The following is a 16,847-nucleotide window of genomic DNA, read 5'->3' on the forward strand; positions in this document are numbered from 1 at the left end:
AGAAAACTGCATGAGATTCGGAAGGCAGAAGAGAAGCACCAGCTATCTTTATGCCTTGAAGGTTGGTGTAGGGCCAGGCACTTTGCAACTCACACATGCTGTTGCTGATCTGCAAGCTTATTCTGTGGGCATGGGAAAGCAGCTCCTCTAGCTACTGCCATAGTTTTTTCCTTCGGCTTCTTTGAGTTCTGGGTCAGGTGTGTGTGCAATTCCAGGTGAATGGTGTCAGCTTATCCTGCAAGTCACCTTCATGGAAGCCCTGAGAAACAGACATAGGTTGTAGTTTGTTGGAAGCCTTGAGAAACAAACATGGATTCTAGTTTGTCCTGCTCATCCCCATTTTACATCCATCTCTCCTTCTTGACTTCCAGCCCTGCTGACTTCAGGCTTGAGAACAAATTCAGAGGCAACAGCTTTCCATAGACTGCTTAACCAGTTCCCATAATTGTGTAAGATCTCTTATAACACATCCCTGACTCTATATTACTCACAGTAGTTCTGCTTTTCCAGTAAAGCATTAACTGATACATACGTTATACAGCACTGTACACCTAGAGTTTCTATATGGTATCAAAGGGTGTTAGCAAAATTTTTACCCTACTATTTTGATTTATATCACCTCTTTTTACCTCTATGGTAGGCCTAAAACTTCCTGTGGATTGAAATACTGCAAAAGAACATTTCTATTACTTTTTAGTATCTCCCAGATTATTACTATGTATAATTACCAAGGAATACAAAATGTGTTTTTTATAATTAAGTATATGCAATTAATTTTGTTGTATATTTTATTTGCTTTCAACAACAAATCCTGTGTATGCATGTGTGCATAGCGGAAACTGTTATTTTCCTTGTATGAATGTTTTTTTATTCCTTAAAAAAATAATAGAATAACAGCTAAGGGCAATACATGATCCTGAACAGAATTTAATTATGGAGGACAGAGGGCACTAAAGGACATTTTCGGAACACATGAAGAAATTGGAATATAGATTATATTCCAATATCAATGTTAAAGTCCTTGAACTTGATAACCATACTTAAGGTTGTTACATAAGTGAAATCTTTGTTCTTAGGAAATATACCTGAAAGTATTAAATGCTCATGGAGTATGATGTATACAACCTACTCTCGAATGTTTAGAAAATAGAACAATAGACTGTTTAAATAGATAGATAGATAGATAGATAGATAGATAGATAGATATATAGATAGGCAGAAAGAATGATATGGCAAATGTAGCAAAACATTAAAAGTTGGTGGATCTAGGCATCTGGATGGGGCAATACGTTAGAGTTCTCTGAATGAGGTTTGTATTCTTTTTGCAGTTGTCTTGTAAGTTTGAAATTGTTTCAAAATAAACAGTTTAAATAAAAAATTAGTAAAGGCAACATTTGTGGTAATCTGACACTTTAAGTAATGTCCCATTGCCCATTTCATTTAATAAAATTCTACGCAACAGTATTTATTGAGTCCCAATATGTCCAGATCTATGAATTTCTATGAAGGATTCAAAGAAATATAAGACATAATTCCTGCTCTCATGGAATCCATAATCTAATACATTTCTCTTTTATGCTAAATATGTATTTTAATTTTCAAACAATTTCAAATTTCCCAAAAATATAGGAGTTTAGTACAGAGATCTTTTTTCCCCTGAGTAGTTGAGAGTAAGTTACCGACAGGATGCTCCATCCTCCCTGATTCCTTTACTGTGTTTTTCAAAAAAAAACAAAAACAGTCTTCTACATAACCACACTAGAATCATCAAAATCAGAGATTAACATTGATACTTTACTCCCATCTAATTTCCAGTCCCTGCTCAAGTTTTACCAATTGTCCCAATAATATCTTTTATAGCAAAAGGATCTAGTTCAGAAACACTTTTTTTGCATTTTGTGGTCATGGCTCTTGAAATCTCCTCTAATCTGGAATAGTTCCTCAGTCTTTTCTGGTTCACGATCTTAACAGTTTTGACGATTGCAGGTCAATTATTTTGTAGAATGTCACCTGCCCACCCCTCTAATTTGGGCATATCTATGTTTCTTATATGTATGTAATGTATAAATATGTAAATATCTCCTGCCTCTTTAAATTTTCAATTAATCAATTGATACCAGTATGGACTCCTCTATTTTATTCAATGATTTAAATTTGTTACTAACATTATTTATTTTGATGCTCAAATTGTCCTGTTTTGACCAATGATAGCCCTTTTGAGATGGCTGCCGTGTCCTTTTCATATGTCTCTATCATTCCTTGAGCATTTTCTTACTTTTTGTCACAGTAAAATGTTCCAGGTAACTCATTACTTCAGAGTAATTGCTGCTCCCAGCCCTCTAGAGTGGATAGTGCCTGGGCTTATGCATAGGTTCACACATATACCCAAACACACACATGCATGCATGCATACATTTCTATGTCTCCATACATACATTTACATCTACATTTAATTTTTTATCAATCTGTATCGAAAACTGAGTTCCAATTCCAGCCTAACACTAGAGGGTTTATTCTAGTTTTCTCAATATTTTCACCTCCCTTCTCTGACAATGAAAATCTTAGCCCCCATTATCTTTAATATTTTTACTTCTTTAATCATTTCTCCACTATGGCACCACCCACTCCATTCGTTGCTGCTGCTACTCTATGACGCTAACCTTCCTGGTCTCTCACTTGCAAGGACCCCTATGAATTCTGTGAGTGGCTGGGAGTTCTAGCGTGTTCTTGGTAGGTAGCCAGGTCACACTCAGGATAATTTGCATGTAAGCAGTTTTGGTACATTGTCTGAAGAAATCTCAGGAAACAGAAAACTTAATCTCTAAGTCTACCATTATTTGTTGGGAATTTTTTTTTCATTCTAAATATTTACTTTCAGCGTCTAATTCTTTTTATTTAAATGTGTTTTTACTGAGATATATTCACACACCATACAGACCATCCAAAGAATACAATCGCTGGCTATGGCATCATTGTATAGTTGTACATACATCCCCATGATAAATTTTTGAACCTTTTCATTACTCCAGAAAAGAAACAAAAAAATAAAAATCAAATCTTCCCATACCTTTTATCCTTCCCTAATACCCCCCCTCATTATTGACCCAGAGTATTGGTGAGGTAAGTTTGTTACTGTTGATGATAGAATATTAAAATATTACTGTTAAATACAATCCATAGTTTGCAATAGGTATTATTTTTCCCATATACCCTTCTATTATTAACTCCTTAAAGTCAGACATTTGTTCTAGTTCATGAGAGAGCTTTTTTATATTTGTACAATTAATCACAGACATTGCCCACCACAAGATTCACTGTGTTGTACATTCCCATGTTTTAATGTCCAACTTTCCTTCTGGTGCTGATGACATACATGACTCTAAACTGCCCCCTTCCACCACATTCACACCATTGATTACTGTTAATCATTCTCACAATAGCATTCTACTGTCACCTCTATCCATTTCCAAACGTTTAAGTTCAACCTAGTTAAACAGTCTGCATATCTTAAGCAATTGCTTTCCAGTCTTTAGCCTCCTTCTATATCCTGGTACTCTATGTTCTATATTTTATGTCTATGAATTTACATATTATAATTAGTTTATATTAGTGAGATCATACAATATTTGTCTTTTTGTGTCTGACTGATGTCACTTAACATATGTCTTCAGGTTTCATCCATGTTGTCGCGTGCTTTAGGATTTCATTCTTTCTTACTACCAAATAATAGTCCATTCTATGTGTATACCACATTTTGTTTATCCAGTCATCTGTTGATGGACACTTGGGTTGTTTCCATCTTTTGGCAATTGTGAATAAAGCTGCTTTGAACATCGGTGTGCAAATGTCGACTCACATCCCTGCTTTCAGATCTTTTGGGTAAATTCTGAGAAGCAGGATTGCCAGTTGTAAGGCAACTCTATACTTAGCTTCCTGAGGAACCGCCAAACCGTCCTCCACAACGGCTGTACCATTTTACACTTCCACCAGCAGTGAATAAGTGTTCTAGTTTCTCCACATCCTCTCCAACACTTTTAGTTTCCTATTTATTTAAGAGCAGCCATTCTAGTAGGTGTGAGATGATATCTCTGTGGTTTTGATTTGCATTTTTGGTTTTGCTAGAGAAGCTGAGCATCTTTTCATGTGCTTTTTAGCCATCTGTATTTCCTCTTTGGAAAAATGTCTATTCATGTCTTTTGTCCATTTTTTAATTGGGTTGTTCATCTTTTTATTGTTGAGTTTTAGGATTTCTTTATATGTTCTGTATATCAAACACTTTCTTTATATATTCTGGATATCAAATCCTTATTCAGCATCTAATTCTTTAATCAAAATTTTGAATTTATTTCTTAGAGGGTTTCCTCTAATTTTAATGAGGTTTAGACTCCAACATTCTGGATTTGACTGGCTATTCTATATAAATTATTTGCATTATCTGATCTAATATCCGTAGTCAACCTTTGAAGATAGCATTATGATTGACAGATGAAGAAATGAAACCTGTGACAACTTAGGTCATTTGCTCAAAATCACACAGCTTGGAATTTGAACCCGGGTTTTCTGATGTCAAGTCCACACTCATTGTAATGTATCATATTCCCTTGTGAACTATAATCTGAATGTTATGATGGTTTGCAGTCTAAGAGCTACTTTTGTAGGTGTTACATGGCTGTTCATGCTTCTTGAAATGTGAATAGGCAAAATGATTGATTTTTCTTTGCTATAATGGCTACTTTAGGTCTAGGGGTAGGAGGTGTCTAGATAGTGTTCACATTGAGTATAAAGATGCTAGAGCAAGGATTGGCAAACTATGGTCAGCAGGCTAAATCTGGCCCACTGCCTGTTTTTTACCCCCTGCCTGTTTTTTTATGGCCCATGAGCTAATAATGGATTTTACACTTTCAAATGTTTGAAAAAATAAAGGGAGAACATTTCTTGACAAATGAAAATGATATGAAATTCACATTTCATTGTCTGTACCAAGCTGTGCATCATGGTTTAGAACCATGTACTCCAGAAAAACATGTTCTTAAACCTAATCCATTCCTGTGGTTATCTGAAGTAACCTCATCAAAAAGTCTTACAATGGATTAGGTTTAAGAACATGTTTTTCTGGGGTACATGGTTCTAAACCATGATGCACCATGATGCACAGCTTGGCTGACACTTGGCTTCATCATCTACTATTTATGTAATCTTAAACATTTTATCTAGTTCTCTAAGCCTTATTTCCCTCTGCTATAAAATGAGAATAACAATGGTGCCCACTTCATTGGGTTGTTAGAAGAGTTAAATTTAGCATAAGAACTTCTCCATAAATGTTAGTTTTACAAATAGTTGAACGCTGGAAAATTCTTTATTTTTCTAAGTCAAAATAAATGATGGTTAATGCCCACATATCAGGATTGACAGGTAAGCTTAAATCAATTACTTTAGTAGGTCCCTTCCACTTCCCTTGGGATCCTACAGGAACCACAGGGGCTCAGGAGCATCCCTAAAGAGGGTTTTCAGTAGGTTGTTCTTGTTTATCTCTTTGATCAAGTCCACACGGTCTGTTCCAGGGCAGGGAGCTCTGCTGGCAGGTGTCCTTCCTTTGGTGTCACACTTGGCCTTGGGGACCTTCACCATAGCGTCTATATCTGGTACATTAGGTATCACAACACTCTTCCCTCCTGAGAAACAGCCTCCCCTGGGATGCTGTGTGAAAGCAAAGTGCAGGTCTATTGGTGACAACCTTTATAAGTCTTTTCTTCCTTGGCTCCTGAATCCAACTCTCATTAGATCAACCACCCTGTTTTTCTTCAATCCTTGAAGCATCTCTCTCTTCTGATAATTCAGTTCTCTGTCTTGTGAGCCCCTAGTTGACCAGGGGTCTCACACTCAACTGCCTAACAAGGCCACACATGTAAAAAAGCTGGGCATAAGACAAGAGGGCGACATAGGTACTAGGGCAAACTAGAGAGCCACTTGCCCACTCTTATGGCAATAACAGCTCCTCAGCAGCCACTGATGGTTACCATTCAGGTTCACTGTTCAAAGGAAGCTGTAAATCTTGGCAGTTGCATGAAAATTTGAATTATAAAGAAATACAGTATGGTCAGAAGAAATAGTCTGGAGACCAAATCCTGCCCAATTTCTGGTCTACTCAGCAAAGGAGAGGAGGGAAGGGAAGGGGAGGGGAAGAGAGTGGAGGGGAGGGGAAGGGAAGGAAGACGAAAGCCTCCTCCCTCTCTATCCTCTTCCTTCCGACTCGCTCTGTTTTCTCTCTTTCGTTACTTCGTTCTCTCTCTCGTTCTTGTTCTTCTTTCCTGTACCTCCCTCCTCCCCTACATACGAACGAAGAAAGAAAGAAAAAAGACAAATAAGGCCTCTTGCTCTTCTGGAGATAGAGAAACCCAGACCTAGTTATCTTCTAGGAAGGGAAAGAATATCTCCCATATCCTCTTCCTGAGACCAATGAAACAAGATGCAGTTAATTCTTGAGCAACATTATTTTGGTATATTGTTATTAATTATTATTAATTTCTTAGCAATCATGTAAAATAGTACATTCCTGGCAGATATCACTCAATAAATGCTTGTTATTACTGTTGTTATTAATTTGATTAACTCTGTCCACCCTATTTTGGAGTATGTGAGAAGGAGCAGAATCCCAGTAGGTCATCAGAACCGTGTGTGTGTGTGTGTGTGTGTGTGTGTGTGTGTGTGTGTGTGTGTGTGTGTGTGTGTGGTAGGGGTCTGACCTACTGCAAACACTTGCAGAGCTCCAAACGGCAGGTTGGCAGGAAGCTTTGCTGCCACCTGCCGCCGAGTTCACCAAACTGCTATTGCTCCCATCCGCACCCCCTGGGGAGGGTTGTTCGCCCGGCTGCTCCTTCTGGGCTGCAAATCAAACCGTTCTCCTCTCATACACACCCTCTGCGGAGCAGTTCCGTCACTGCCCCTCCCCCAGATGAGCAAACACGCAGCCTTTTGGATTGCCCTGGTGACGGGGATGAACCGTCCAGATACCAGGGGAGGGGGACTAGGAGGAACGCAAGTGGGTGCGGAGTCGATCCCTGGGATTGGCCGCGACGCGCCGACCACAGGGGTTCTGCAGCAGGACAGCGAGCAGGAGTGCTGGGGAGACCGCGCTCGGCTGCTAGGGGCCAAGCGGACCCGCCAGCTTTGCCTCCTTCCTTCCCTAATCAGAGGCAGCATGACTCATTCCTTTGTTTCCGGAAAAGATAAATCTGTATTTGCCTGAGGCGGAATTCACGCCTCCCTCACCCATCAGGAATCGTTTGTATATTCGCAGCGCCCCTTCCGTGCCTGCCCGGGATGCAGCAGAATCCTTACGGGGGCTGTCAGCCGCTGTGATGGGTGACATCGAATGAGCAACCGTCTGCGCCCGCCTTCCAAGTACTCCCTGGCTGTACATTACTGGGGCTCTCGCCAGCCCAGACGTCTGCCTCCTGGTGGCGGGTGCAAGAATCGCAGCCGTGCGGTCACCATCGCCCACCCCAATACGCCGAGCCTCACTTGGGGTGTTTTCCAAAGGGAGGTTTTTTTTTACATCTCCATTCAACTGCTGAGGAAAGGAGATGTGGTTCTTAGGTTTGTTACTAATGAATGAGTGTGTGTGCGTGTGTGTGTATGTGTGTGAGAAAGAGAGAGAGAGAGAGAAAGAGAGAGGGACTACAAGAGCATATTCATGACAGGATAATGGAGAGAAGAAAAAGGAATAGGAAAAATGAAAGAGCTTAAAAAGCAGAAGAGACAAAGTGACAGTGATGAGGAAATTGACAGCTAAAGGATGCAGAAAGAATGCAGGGAGCAACAGTTTGATGGGAAATGGGAGGGGACTTATGCATGAGAGAGAAGGGAGGATTTGACATCTGTGAGAGGTAAAGTCTCATTTTGGTGAAGTGAACCTTGTGAACATTTCAATATACCTCTCTCCTATTTTACATCCCATGTTGTTTGGCAGCTGCTAGAAATGAGTTTCCATTTTTCTGTCTTGTTTTAATATTCTCATGTCTCCCACACCTCTAAGATCATTAGAGGCAAAAACAATTATGCCATACGTCTCCTGCACCTGACAGAACCCTGGGTGCATGCTGGCTTATTAACTCCCGCCTAGCCCAGCCGCCATCAGCCACATCTGCTTTTGTTATTCTGAGCCAGGTTTCACCTGCTCTCTTTCTCTCTCTCCACTGACCTCTGTGGGCACGCTTGTCCTTTGGGAAATAGACCAGTAGCTGCTCAGAATCCAAATGTATATGCGACAAACACTCCCTCAAAGGCTTCTGCCATCTGCTCATCAACAAACAACAAACCCCACTAGCAGCAAATAGCCACAAGAATGGGTTATTTTGAATGGAATCTGCAACTCCTCACTCTTCTCTAGAAGAACAGAAGAAGAAAAGAGATTTTGCAAGGCCTGTGCTGGCTCTAGCTTGGTACCAGATGTAAAAAGGTTTAAAGAGACTCTCCACACCCCAGCCTCTGTTACTATTTTGCCAACATTACCCAAACTTGTTCCAGATTTTGGGGGTCACATTTAGAAAGCCTGGGCAGGATGATAAAACTGCTTTGGCAGGAGATAAAACAGTGCATATGGGCGTGGGCAGTAGTGCCCAAACTCATTTACCAAAACAAATGGTTTTATGAAAATGTTTTGGTCAATACATCTAATTTTGCCATAATAAGGTAGAGTTGCCTGTTTGTATGAATGAATGGAGGGGATGGGCAATGTGTGGGTAAGAATACTTAGTTTTCTTAGGGGGAACTCTCAAAGATTGCTCTCTTATTCTGGAACATGCTAGAGATGTTCAAGAATATGAATGTATATTGGAGATAAACCATTTCTCATTTTGCATAAAGAATTGTGATACAGATAAGCAATAGGAAGAGAGCAATGGGATGGTTCCTTAAAATATGAAGACTTTCTGTGGTTGTGAGTAAATGGAGAGAATCATTCTTGCCTCAATTTGTTGTTGAGAGGTTCAAAAGAAATTGTATATATGTATAGGTTTCTCAAATTCAGATGCTCCCCAGAGCAAAGGAGAAACAATGCTATAGAGAAAAAAGTCTGTTTGCCATAAATTTTTCAGCATAAGGTAACCACGTATCTCCAAATCATTAAATAATTGTTTAATTATCCCTTTAATCATTTTACCTACTTAGTTTCCTTTTCATTCCTTTATGATATATCTTTCTGCTTAGTGCCTTTGCTTATGATACTCTACAAAGATTTCAAACAACTGAGCCAGCCAAGGAGCATATTCTTATTTGGGTTCCATTGAAGATGTGGTAAATTTAGTCAACACTAGTGATCAATGAGCTCTGCTCAGTTCCACGCTCAGTTCCAGTTTTTGACATAAATATAGCTCATCACAAAGAATTCAGATGAATCTGTGAATCTATGTCTTTTTGTGGGATGAAAGTAGGAGAACCTCTCTAACTGTATTTGTATTATATATATATGTGTGTGAGTGTGTGTACTTACAGTATATACATGCTCTCTCTCTCTTACACACATACACACCTCTCCTAATTTTTCTTACCCCTACCCACAAGCTTGACCACTTTACAGAACTCAATAGTTTGTCTTCAAATTTTGGCTATGCAATGTTGGAAGGAACAACATTTAGCAACCCTTACACGGACCAGTGCTTTTTCTGTGCTTGCTCTCTAAGCATATTCACATCAGAGGTGTGCCAATGAAGCTGGAAACTGAGAGTCCTTTTTCAGGTTTCAAAGGAGAAAGAGGTCTATGGTGAAAATAATACTAATATTAGATCCAGAAAGCCAAGAGGTTGGGCACTAGGGTTCCACTATTTAGCTGAATATGTGACCTTAAGTCAGCTGTTAATTTTCTCAGTCTCAGTTTCCTCATCTGTAAAACATGGGCTAATGATAAGTGTTCCACCATCAATTGTTATTGAATATTATTATCACTATTGGAGTTTCTTGAGATAACTACATAAAGAAGTTCTGTGAAATGATATGTGCTGTCTAAATATATAGTATGTTTATGGTTAATCTTTGATAACATTTCTTTGTGTTGGGAGATAGTGTGGTGGTTAAAAGCATTGTTTGTGGAGTCAGGCAGATCTGGGTTTTAAGTCCAGTTCATTCACGCCCGTTGATCTATCATTTAACCTCTTAAAGACTCAACTTCCTCCTATGAAAAATGGAAACTAACAATATAAACAATCACATAGAATTCTCATGGATATTAAAGAAAATAATGCATATAAAACATGAGGCATGATAAATGGTTTACTTAGCATCAACATCTACATCAATTTATTTGTACAAACATTTTCCATTGCCCTTTTCCACACCACATTAACCTCCAAATCGACTCCTGCTATATTCCTGATTTGTGTTCCATGAACAGTTTTTATGACATTCTTTTGTGCTAGTCGATAGCAATTTATTTTTTTCAGTAGGTCCTCTTGCCTCGTCCTCCTTTCCCCAAACTAGCTTTCAGTACTTTCAAAGCTTTGCACCTTTGTGAAGATGGAATAAACCGTGGTGTATTTTCTTTTGCAGACCGATTATCTCCTCCATTAGAACAATCCCTGACCTACCACACACGAGTCACAGTCACTTCTTTTAATACACAATGTTGATTTGCTTCCACAATTTCATTTCATTTACATTCTTTCAAAACATCCTTCTCACCCTAAAGTTTGAGTAGGTTGCAGAGATGAGAATACATATAGTATTCACCTTCACTTAGTAGGGAATCCCAGTACCCAGCACAGTGCCTAGACCCACAAAAATTTGAATAGTGAATGAAAGAATGAATGGCATGCTGACAAGAAAATACCCAAAATATTAAATCCATTTTTCAGTGACAGGTAATGAGGGAGGAGAGTATGAAGTCTAGAGTCAAGGAAACATTGATGCAGAAATAGGGATGTGTGTGTATGTGTGTGTGTGTGTGTGTGTGTGTGTGAAACCCATTTTGAGAGAGACAGGAGCAAGGAAGTACAGTTCAGAGTCAAATAGTTTAAAAGAAAAAGGAGGGAGTGGAGCATCACATACAGTAAAACATTCTGAAAAACTGCCCTCTCCAGTCCCAGAGAAATAGTCACAAACTCCATTTTTTAGTGATCCTGATTCTACCATGATAATATAGACCGTAGGCAATGTCTGTCTTGCCAGCCAAAGGGCAGGACTCTGAAACCATCATTAAAATATGTTACTTGCATCATGAAAGAATTGACTTCTGTCTAATTCTGTTTCATGTCTCTCTTCCCAGCCTCAGGGAGCAGGCAAATAAGCATGGAGCAGGCCACACAATGGTCCTGTTTAGAAGTGTAGAAGGCACACGCTGCCTGTGTACCTTCACAGGTGCTGTGCATTGTAAATGAAGATAGTCGTGATGAATGAATAGCACAGAGATTGACATCTGTGTATTCACACATCTCCAGAGTCTTTTCCTCCATCCCCCGAACAACTTTAGTGCTGTTGAGTAACCTTATATCGGTAGCTGACACACCCTCATGCATGATCTTCCCTTTTAGGCTGAATTTTGCACCATGGCAACAAGTGGCAATTTCTATCAGTAAATGTTCAGACCTAGCTTAACATCATTAGGTTTTCTTTCTTCTTCTCATCACTGTGTCACACATGCCTATAGCGAATTAGTTCCATTGCTACTTGTGTGATAATATTTTAGGGTGTGTTTGTTTAAAAACAATAATATATTTAGCAAATGCTATAGATACAGGAGGTTTTAAGTGGGAGTAAATGCAGCAATTAATGCTAATGAGTCTGCTGTTAGGATGTAATATTATCGGTGTTATAATCAACATCACCAAATGTGGAGCCTCAGTTTGTTCAACAGATGCTGGTCTTAATGGCCATATTTTCTTCCATAGATAAGTTAGCTTTAGTTAAATGTACCATTAAAAATAACCATTTGAAATGTTGCTGAAAACAGTGACTATATGCACTGGGAATTTTTGTTTTAACCTCTGTTTTACTACTTCTTATTTTTGAAGGATGGTGGGAAGTTGAGCCTATTGCCTGTTTATGGTGTTTTGAATAGGTTAAAAAAAAAAAGCTCAGTTCATTCTAGTTAAGATCTGGTGTATATAGGCAAGAACAACAAAACAGGTACCCATGGAAAAGCCCATGTCATTTCTGTTTACAACAGCCCAGGATTGCTGGTCTGAATTGCTAACACTTCCTATAGTTGGAGACTAACATTCCTTTGTTCTCATGTCTCATTTCTTCTTAGTATTCATTTAGAATGTGAGGAAGAGTTGGGTAAGTGGGGTCTGTGGTAGTCCAACTAGCCAATAAGCAAATACCGTGTCTTCCTGAAAATACTGTTATTCTACCCCATATTAGGATTAAAGAAGGAAAAATACCAGGATGCTGACACTTAAGAATGAGGATCTTATCCTTCCAAAGCAACACACCTGGTTTGAGATTTCCCCCTGAAATATGGAGCTTGTAAAACAATGGATTAAGAGATGCATAGCCTGAGCTCTGTATCTTTGCACAATGCATTGCCAGTTATACACCCTGAGATGGATTCTCCACGTCTGCATGGTGTGCTGGTTTGAATCTATTATGTACCCCACAAAAGCCACGTTCTTTTAATGCAATCTTATGGGTACAGACTTATTGTGGGTGGGATCTTTTGATTAGATTATTTCCATGGAGATGTGACCATGACCATTCAAGGTGGGTCTTAATTAGTTTACTGGCATCCTCTCTGAGAGGATAAAATGTAGAGACATTTTGAAGAAAGCTCAGAGACGCTTAGAGAGAAAACACCCAGAGACATTTTGGAGACAGCTGTTGAAACCAGAACCAGGAAAGAAGCTAAAAGATGAAATCCAGAGTTTGCCTCAGGGAAGCTAAGTAAGAATCCACACATGCTTAAAGAGAAGGCCACTGGAACCAGAAGCCAACCCCAGGAGAGGCCTAGTAGACTCCGGCCATGTGCCTTCCCAAGTGACAGAGGAGCCCCAGATGCCATCAGCCTTTCTTCAGAGAAGGTATTATACTATTGATGCCTTAATTGGGACATTCTTATGGCCTTAGAACTGAAAATTTCTGAACTAATAAACCCCCATTGTAAAAGCCAATCCATTTCTGGTATTTTGCATTCCCCTCAACTTTATCAAACTGGAACACATGGTAAGGGGAGATAAGGTAGAAGAACGTTAAGAAGCTCAAGACAGTGCAACTGGCCTGAGATCGGGGAAAGGTTGAGTGGGGAGGGGTCAACCTGACCTGGTGAGCATGTTTATAAAGAGATTTTTCACATACACACCCCAGCTCTCTTGCATATAGGTAGTGTTTCAATCCAGAAGGGGTTCTTGGTCCTTTCCCTGGTAAGTCCTCTTGGTTCAGGGAGGTTTTTTTTTTTTTCCTAGAATGTGCTCAAATATTACTGTACCTGGGTGAATCGGTGCTACTTGAAGGCTATGCAATCTTATGATTGCTAGTATAACACCTGGAGAGGTTATATATGAAGAATAAGATGAAAACTCAGCAGCACAGGTTGGGCTAATTGTCTAGGAACCCGAAAATAATGAATGAAAAGAGATATTTGTCCATAGCCCAAGGATCTGGAGCATACTAGAGGTGTCTGAACAAAGCCTGTGGTCACAGCAGTTGAGAGGGTGCTGCAGCATTCTTTTCAGTGGCAACTGCCTTGGAGCTTCCAATGATTCTCAAACTGGAGCTGCTCAAGGCTATAATGGCACTGTTTTCTCCAACCTGGCCATCATCCTTTACCCAATCCTGTGTTTCTGATCAGAATTCACCTCTAGTGTTTGCTCCCACTAATAAAAACATCTTTTCTGGGCGGACAGAACCCAGGCATAGGTTCTTTCAGAAACAGAAGCCTTTACTACTAGATCAGTGGATCTCTAATTTGATCTATTAGTCCAGACAGGCCTAGGGTGAGCAGGTAGAATAATACAAAATACAGGTACCATGGTTAATCAAACTTTTGCACTGCCTTAAGGAGTAAAAGCTAACATCTTGTTTTAAAAGTACATGACCAGTTAACCAGCGCCTTCTCATTGAGAGTGGTTGGGTCTGTAAAAGGTGACTTATGTTAGGTGATGCACCCCAATGCATGTTCTCAGACACAATTCCCAGAGTTCAGCATAGATCCTCACCACTTTGGGATCCTTTTACCAGTAGATAGATTGATCTGATAGAAGGCTACTCTACTTGGCCAGTAGCCAATTTAGGGTTAGAAGAGAACTTAGGAGGAAAAATGGTGAAAAGGACTTTTTCTTCACACAAAAGATACATTAAGAATTCAGTCTTGGGTTTATAGGCAGTTAAGTTTTCCATGTTCATGTAATAGTTCTTCTTTTGTTGGGGAGAAGAGGGTGGAATCTGCCAATTGATTCATAGGCTTGGATTTAGAACTCTTCTATAGCCACTTGAAGTTATAATGATTGATAGATTCCTATATAATGATTGGTAGATTTGTTGGTTGACTGTAACACAGCTTAATTCTCTTTTGACAAATGTTTGGCAAGCCTGAGAGATGAGCATGGTACCATCCTAGGTCTGAAAGGATCACAAGGGTGAAAAAGACCTGACCCTTTCCTTAAGAGGTTAGAATCTTAGACTCACTTTCTTTATAGCTTTCAAGTGCCGTTTCTAGCATACTCTTAAATAGTTGGATGGATGTAGCAGGAGGTAGAATATTGGCATATAGTAGAAGGAATTTCTTCTGAGGCAATCATGATGGCGAAACTTCAAGACGGTGTTAACCTTCTGTGATGGTGGAGCTATGCACTCCAGAAAAACATGTTCTTAAACTTAATTCATTCCTGTGGGTGTGAACCTACTGAAAGCAGGACCTTTTGATGAGGTTACTTCAGTTAAGATGTGGCCCACTCTCTCTCTCTCTCAAAGCCCACTCAGCAGGTAAACTCATTGCTCTCCCCACTATGTGGGACATAACTCCTAGGGCTGAGCTGGACCCCTCATTGTGGAACTAAGAAAATCTTCTTGACCAAAAGGGGGAAGAGAAATGAAATAAAATAAAGTTTCAGTGGCTGAGAGATTTCAAATGGAGTTGACAGTTCACTGGGGAGGGTATTCTTACATGCTGTATAGATATCCCTTTTAATTTTTTATTTGTATTGGAATAGCTAGAAGGAAATACCTGAAACTCTTGAACTGCAACCCATTAGCCTCAATTCTTGAAGATGATTGTATAACTACCTAGTTTACACAGTGTGACTGTGCGATTGTGAAAACCTTGTGGCTCACATTCTGTCTATCCAGCGTATGGACAGATGAGTAGAAAAATGGGAACAAAAATTAAATGAATAATAGGGGGACTGAGGGGATGGGATGTTTTGAGTGTTCTCCTTTACTTGTGTTTTTATTCTTGTTTTTATTTATTTTTATTATTTTATTTTCTTGGAGTAATGAAAATGTTAAAAAATTAATTTTGATATATGATGGTACTGTGAACAATTGATTGTACAGTGTGGATGATTGTAGAGTATGTGAATATATCTCAACAAACTGAAAAAAAAATGAAAAAAAAAGATGTGGCACAACTTAATTGGGATGGGTCTTAATCCTGTTACTAGAGTCCTTTATAAGCAGAATGAAATTCAGATAGAGAGAAAGAAAGCCGCAGAGGGACCAGTCAGGAGCTCAATGTCAATGGAACCTGGAAGAGAAAGGGGAGGCCAGGAGACGCTGCCATGTGCTCTGCCATGTGACAGAGGAGCCCAGGACCAAGGATCACCAGCAGGCAGCCCCAGAACCTGTCTTCCAGAAGAAAGCATCACCTTGATGAGGGCTTGATTTGGACTTCTCCTCAAAACCGTAAGCCATTTAATGCCTATTGTTTAAGCCAACCTGTTGCATGATATTTGCTTGAGCAGGATTAGAAACTGTCTTCTAAGCGTGAAAGGAAAAGAAATATAAATTTCCTTGTTTAAAGGAAATCCAAATCTCAAGCCAACTGGGGAAAATGCTATTACAGACTCCAAGTGGTTTTTACTATATTGGCAGTGGAAGGGCATTTTCAGAGTTTTATATAAAATTTAAATTTTGGGAGTCTAGACCCTAAAGCTGTCTCTCCGGACCAGGAGGGACCAAGGGTTTTGGTTCTGTTGAGATCCTTTTGCTGACTGTTGAAGCTGACCATGAGCCCTCAGGAACCCTCCCCCACCTTCAGCTACCCCGAGTCTCGATCAGTTCTCTTGGTTATGTTTCAGATCCAATTCAACTCCTAAGGGTCAAACTTCAGACCTTCCCAATCACTTCTGATGTATGATTAGTCAAATCCACCTCTTTGGGATGTGGATTGCTTACTTCTTTGCTATCTTCTGTCTGTCCTGAGCAGTGCTTCAGGTATTCTATAGAGACTCATGACACATTTTCTGAAGATGATAGCTCTCAGCAAGAATAGAAAACAAACTGCTTTTTCATAACTCAAAATAATAGGTGGTTTTAGAAAGTAGTTTTTCCTACTGCTATCACATAGGATCTCATTAAAACTAACTCTTAAAAATAACCCCTGTGATGGAGACTTTAAAGAAAGGGTGTAATCCGTAATATATTTTGGTATCATGTTTCAAGTTCTCACTCAAGTCTAACAGTTGGGAACTTCTTCTTAATGCTTTATCTGTAGCTTCCCAGTGGTAATCTGTGCTCATTTTTTATGATCCCTTGTGAGGAAAAAAAAAAATCATTTTCAGAAAATTCCTTTGCTTAGGTGTAGACAATTATGGTAAATAGTGCATTCCCTTCTGTGGTAGATGAGACATTGTTAGAATGCCTTCAAATGATTTTTTAGCCTATTGGCCACCTCTCGCTCACATGATTTTTGTTATCATTGG

The sequence above is a fragment of the Choloepus didactylus genome, chromosome 1 (assembly GCF_015220235.1).
Source record: "Choloepus didactylus isolate mChoDid1 chromosome 1, mChoDid1.pri, whole genome shotgun sequence".
Taxonomy (NCBI): domain Eukaryota; kingdom Metazoa; phylum Chordata; class Mammalia; order Pilosa; family Megalonychidae; genus Choloepus; species Choloepus didactylus.